The sequence below is a fragment of the Triturus cristatus genome, chromosome 5_2, assembly GCF_964204655.1.
Source record: "Triturus cristatus chromosome 5_2, aTriCri1.1, whole genome shotgun sequence".
Taxonomy (NCBI): Eukaryota; Metazoa; Chordata; class Amphibia; order Caudata; family Salamandridae; genus Triturus; species Triturus cristatus.
The window spans coordinates 1,049,770,169-1,049,776,912 of record NC_140588.1 but is presented as its reverse complement, the minus strand read 5'-3'; the positions used below and the strand labels follow the sequence as shown (position 1 = coordinate 1,049,776,912).

Sequence of the window (6,744 nt, the reverse complement as noted above, 5' to 3'; positions counted from 1 at the left end):
AAACGGAATTGTACACCTTGGTGCCTGCGACACGTTTTATTGAACCGACAGAATGAGTCAGCAAGTGTTGCAGTGCATTGGATTTACCGGGCGCACGGGTCCGTGTTGTCTCCTGTTAGACACGAAGGTCTGTGTTGCATTGCTTTTCCGACCAGCCAGCCCTTGCAGAGATGCGCAGCTCCCCGAGCTCAGGTTTCAGCAGAGATGCTGCGCGCCTCCGGCCGCCCTGCTGCATCAGCAGAAACCGCCTCTGGGCCCCGCCGCCTCATCTGCCGTCTCTTCTATTTATAGAGCCCGCCAGAGACGCGGCGCTGTGTGCTTAAAGCCGCATAGTCGCCAGGTACACTGTCTCCGAGAGATACTGTCGATGAGGCCGGTTAATAAGGATCCGCGTAAAGCGCCTTGTGAGATCTTCAGGTGAACGTTATGCGCTTTCCAGATTTGGCACCGTCTGCAATTGGTATTATATACTGCCACGCATCTCTCTGCGCAGTGTTCTGGCAGATAACAGCCAGCCAGGGGTCTGAGCACCACCGGATGCCGAGTTTGTCTACTGGAAGGGTTCTTGTGTACAAAGGAGTGGGTTACAGTGATCGGACCGTCGTTTGTTGGGCTCAGCCTGAGCTCTGTGTTAGTTTCCACTGGCTCATATGGGGGCAGATTTATGTTCCCTGGCGCATCTCTGCAAATCAGCAGGGATGCGCCAGGGAAGATGCGTTACGCAAGTTTGCCCTTGAGCCACCGCAGATGCGCCGCATTTACAATGCGGTGCAAGGACAAGCAGATGCGTGAGGCATCTGCCGGCGTAAGGTTGGCGCAGTGCTGAAGTTGTGTCGCAAGCGCGATGCAACTCTAGCACTGTTCCAACCTGCCCTATCCCTAACATGGTGCGTCACGCCTTACGCCTGCTTCATGCAGGCGTAAGGCTTTGACGCACCAGCGTCGGAAAAGTGACTGCGTGAAATGAAATCTTGTATATTTCACTGCGTCACTTTTCCGAGGCTTTTTCCGCTGTGACGCCCACCCTGCATACATTAAACCTGACGCGGGTTTAATGTGGCGCAGGGCTTTACAACGTGACGCATCTACCTAGATGCGTCACGTTGTAAATAAGGCGCAACATGGCGCATGGTTTACGCCGCCGCTGCGTCACAGAAGTGACGCAACAGTGGCGTAATTGTCTCGCAAAGGGCTTGTAAATCTGCCCCCCTGTGCCTAAGCGAGTGTTGATCCAGCCCACTCAGGCCAATTCCCACGGTGCTCTCATGCTTGAGAGCAGCCTGGGGATTGGATGGGGAGTCCGATGCTGTCCCAGGGACTGCTGGGACCAGGAACAGATCTCTTCAAAAAAGGGGGGAACCCAAATAACCCTCCGGCATCTGGGAATGTAAATGATATATAGAAAAAGATAATGCCTCGGGACTGATACTCTCACATAAGTTTAGGCGAAGAGATAGATGAATTATCTCTCCCCTGGAGTAATATTTATTTCTCCAACAAAACCTGTATTATTAAATTTTGTGACCAAGTCAACGGCGATTCCAATGAAAACCAAAAATGTATCAATTACTTTTTATAAGTGTGAGGATATTTATTTTCTACCACACTTTTTTTGAAATTCTTTTGTTTTTAGACATATATATACAAACAAATACAATATTTACAATACTTACATATAGCACAATCACTGAACATATACATATCATCAAACGCCCTTTTTAATGTACCAGGATGCTTATGGGCTTTTTTTGAAACAGCATTCCTATATATAGAAGATCACTACTAAAGACGCACTACGAGATTTTGTCGTTTACAATCTCCTAATTATTTTGAGTGCTCTTTCACAAATAAGTCAAAACATAAATCATAATCCAGTGAGTGTCTTCAAAATAAATGTCGACGCGTTTCAGCCAAATAACTCTTTTGGCCTCATCAGGACTAGGGCATCCGAACCAATAATTTACAACCTGTAAGAACAAATTAATTGTCCCTATTAATATCCATCTTATCTCTATTTAGATTATATACACAGAAACACAGGAATAATATTAAAAGACACTATATTACAGTTATATTACAACAGTTCAAAACTGAAGTGGCGGCTCATACAACAAAACGTAGAACTTCAAATAAAACACCCAGAGTGTATAACAACCTTACAACCCAATCTAATATATCACCGACAGTGAATGTAAAGCAATTAGGTGTATTAATATGTGGTATGTTGAATAAACTTAAAATACCTTATATTGAAAACTGCATATTACCTATTGTCCAATTAGGGTATGGTCGGAACAAATAATCGTCTTTTCTTTCTTTCTTTTTTCTATAAATTATTTTGGCGGGCTAAAAGCAATCAAAACCAAAAATTATCTCAATGGAAAATCACTCCACCTATAATCAATGTATCTATTTCCAAGTCACTGACTCCCACATCCGTTACCCTTTATCTTAAAGTCAGTATAATCTCAAAGTGCATCGATTGTATCGTTATTTAAAACGAGAAAACCCAAAGTAATTGACACCGTAGGTTACACCCATTAGGGGAAATTAGATAATAGAACCTGCCTATTATTGAAAAGGATATGTGGTACATACCTTGTGTATAATTATTCGACCCTTCCAAAACCACTCGTTATACGGTTCAAGTATTCTGCATATGTTTGTGCATATACACTGTTTTAGCACTGCTTGAGGTCGCCTCGCTCTCAACTCTGTCAATAGAACCAATAAAAAAACCAAATCTAAGTATCAATTCTCTTTAGCCTTGGTGTAACGGTAGGTATATTTACACTTTTGCCGAATCGTACGTCTCCTTACCTCGAAGTTTATACACAGAACCCACTTCTAACGTTCCTTCTCCCTCCAGTCTACACGGATCGCGTCCGATGTCACGTGATGCGGAAGTCTATTTAAACCCGGCAAATATTGCCGTAAACATAATAAAAGGACCACTCTCTCTATGTTGATGGTAGACAACGACATTGCCAACCATAGACCTAGTAAAAGGACTACTATTCAACTGAAACGGAGAACAGTAAGTTTATACATACGGAAACGAATAAATACCCAAATTCACCAAAATGCACATATATGTTATTACCGCCATCATGGAAAGTCCTAATCAGGTCCTAATGGATTCAATTCAGAGTGGGGATAATTGAATAATATTAAATGCCCTAAACTAGCGTTATATGCTCTTCTTTTCTTTTACTCATTAAATACCTGCTTAAACAAGATTGAAAATAAAATACAAAAAAATGTAGAAAAGTTACCTTATATCCCAGTATATTACCGCCACTCCTTACATTCTAGCTATCCACAATACATTAGTGTAGATAAGTAAGAACCGACTATTGCAAGCAACAACGTCTGAAGAACATGTGAACCCTTTTTACGCTCCATTATTGTATAAGAGCCCAGATCTCATCTTTATCATTAAGGCCTAGCGTGACCAGGAACAGAGGCACGCGAGGCAAACAGCTTCACCAGATAAGTCTTGTTTTAAACAATTAATAACTTTTAAGACTAGAATATAGCAAAGCCCGGACGTATGGAATCTCCCAGACACACCTGACTCTCCTCAAGACACCTCTACACGCAGCAGTCAGATGTGTTCAAGAGGCAGTGGGATCTGATCGTACACGCAGCAGTCAGACGTCTTCAAGAGGCGGAGGGATCTGATCGTACACGCAGCAGTCAGACGTCTTCAAGAGGCGGAGGGATCTGATCGTACACGCAGCAGTCAGACGTCTTCAAGAGGCGGAGGGATCTGATCGTACACGCAGCAGTCAGATGTCTTCAAGAGGCAGAGGGATCTGATCGTACACGCAGCAGTCAGACGTCTTCAAGAGGCGGAGGGATCTAATCGTACACGCAGCAGTCAGACGTCTTCAAGAGCGGAGGGATCTGATCGTACACGCAGCAGTCAGACGTCTTCAAGAGGCGGAGGGATCTGATCGTACACACAGCAGTCAGACGTCTTCAAGAGCGGAGGGATCTGATCGTACACGCAGCAGTCAGACGTCTTCAAGAGGCGGAGGGATCTGATCGTACACGCAGCAGTCAGATGTCTTCAAGAGGCGGAGGGATCTGATCGTACACGCAGCAGGAGGATATCTTCAAGAGGCGGAGGGATCTGATCGCATAGCCCCACTTTGGTTCTCATTCAAATGGCCATTAGATGAAGCCAGAAGCCACTTCAGGCTAGTCCCTAAAGCTTACAGGGTGCTCCAATCAGGAACGAAAGGATAGCTGGCAAGCAACAAACCATCTCAGACGGTCAGCGATACCTGAGCTCCTCAGGCACCCCGCACTGGAACTCTCGGCACACAAGAAAGAAAGAACCCAAATCACTCCTAGAGCGCTGCATCCAGCATAAGGAACCCGATGTCTGCAAGGAGCACAGCATGGACCTCCTACCACACCTTCAAAAAAGATCTAAAGCTTTCACCTTAGGATGGCCATTTTTTCTTCCAGCGCCGGCTATTATAGGTCACAGTCAACAATGGAAAATCTATAGATATTGTTAATGTTCCTCTGTGAATAATCATCGCCCCTGCTCACCCCCTCCAAGCTCCTTCAGAACTGAACATTGGACTGACACTGTTTGATTGCCTGTTGTGGAAATGTTATTAGCATATGCTTCGTAATCCTTGGTTAAATCTTTGTAGAGCGCTCTGTCGAATGCATTTGGTCAGCTTTGTGCTATATGAAACTAGTCATAAATAGATAAATAACATATAATGTACCACATCATAACATACAACAGTACACCATAACATACACCAAAGCACGCCGTAATATTACCTTCCAAAGTATAACATATCATTACCTACCATAGCATAGCATACCCTACCATAATATAGCGTATCATGTCATAACCTATTCAATCTAAGCGCTATGAAATTCTTTGAGATATGGGAGCCTCGGGCCATATTCTGCAGTGAGTCCATAAATGCCATAAAGTGCCAAAGGATATTATAATATGCCATTGGAACTGGGACCTACGCCTACTACGTCAAGCCAAGCCATAAATCTGGGGATCGTTATCGACAACCAAATATCAATGTCCAGCCAAGTCAGCTCCAGTACCTCCTCCTGCTTCCACACCTTCAAGATCCGATGAAAGATCTTCCAATGGAGGCCGCTATACACTCATCCAACTATCTTCAGCAAGCTAGTCAATGGGAGTGCACTCTAAGTTGGAATCTCTGTTCAGGTCACCCAGATCATCCAGAACACAGTGGTCTTACTCACACGGAACTTCTCACCTGGCACCCAGATATGCACTCACCTCCAGGACCGCCGCTGTCTCCCCAATCACAAGCACCCCAGTTCACACTACTTACGCACTTGTTCAAGGCACTGCACAACCTTGGTCTCACCTACCTGAACAGCAGCATTAGCTTTCACATTAGCACCAGGCACTTCGACCCACCAGCGATCTGCTCACCTCTATACCATGCATCCAAAGAGCCAGAGTTGGTGGCCCGCCTTCTCTTACCTTGCTCCTAAAGCCTGGAACAAGCTACCCCGTCACATTGGAGCTGCCAGCTCACCCCTACAATACCGGAAGAAACTGAAAACCTGGGTCTTCCAATAGGTCCTAGCCACGGCAGCGTCCCCTTCTCAATGCGCAAGGATACTCACCCAGGCGATGTGTACGCTCTACACGTAAACCTGACATGATGTGACAGCCTTCCTATGTATGACCCTGCAGGGGGCTTGCTGTGTTTTCATATTTGAAGTAAGGGCTTGGGTGCATACGTCTGAGCCTGTGTGCTAACATACGCTGCCCCAGTTCATGTATCAATTGTTCATCGGCATATTCATTCGTTTGTGTTTTTGTAGCGCCCACGTGTGTGGTTGGCTGTTAACATACATTGTGACGCTTATGATCCAGGCGGAAGATAGAAAGGCTTAGCAGTGCTTCCAAAACCAGAAGGTGCATAAGCTGAAGGAGACGCGCATGTCCATGTTGCATAAATGCAGGCTTTGGTGCAAAGGGCACTTCTGGCACAAACCATGGCCAGTCAGGGCTCTATCATCTCTTACTGAACATCTCCTGGGTCAAAAGACACTCCTCAGGGCTGCTCTTTCTCTCACCTTCTCTCTTCCTACTGCTCCTTATCCCCCAACTCTCTCTTTCTCTTTATTCTATTTTCCTCCTCTCTTCTCTCTCACTCTCTCTTTCTATCACTGGACAATCACCTAAGCGTTGGGGAGTTGCAGGTATCACCACCACATTCTTGGCCCTGCAGCTAATTAAGAATTTGCTGTTGATGTAGCGGGGTGTTTGCCATACGTGCTTCTGCTGAAATGTAGGCCCGCGTTCAGACACAATCTCCAATTCTAGACAGCCTGCCATGGGGGACAATGATTGTCTTTTTTTCCTAGCCAGGGAATCTTCCCTGGTGACCATGACAGACAAAAAACACCCGGAGGACATAAACTGGACAGGTCCTTCGATTCCATATTTTCAGCCACGTGTCAGTGGATGGCTCATGATGAAGGCTCTTCAATGGCAGAGCCGCCATCTTTGAGAGACCCCTATATTCCATACATGATAAGGTGGGGCATAGAAGAGTTTGGTAGATGAAGCAAGCAATATTTTTTGGGATGTAATGTATGGGGTCTGTGATAAGAAGAAATCAAAGGAAGTGTTTTGTGCATGCCCTCACCCAACCTAAAAGCTAGCTCAAATCTTGAATTCTAACACCATTTCTACCATTAGCAATCACC

At 45.2% G+C, this 6,744-nt stretch overlaps 1 long non-coding RNA gene across 1 annotated transcript; it reads right to left on the bottom strand.

Annotated features, from left to right (window-relative positions):
• Positions 1-1,616: 1,616 nt before the first annotated feature.
• LOC146829651 (uncharacterized) lies at positions 1,617-2,750 on the bottom strand. The gene is made up of 3 exons (XR_014962029.1): positions 2,599-2,750; positions 2,268-2,346; positions 1,617-1,967 (listed from the first exon to the last, which is right to left on the bottom strand). It is a non-coding gene; the product is annotated as an uncharacterized LOC146829651 (long non-coding RNA).
• Positions 2,751-6,744: the final 3,994 nt, after the last annotated feature.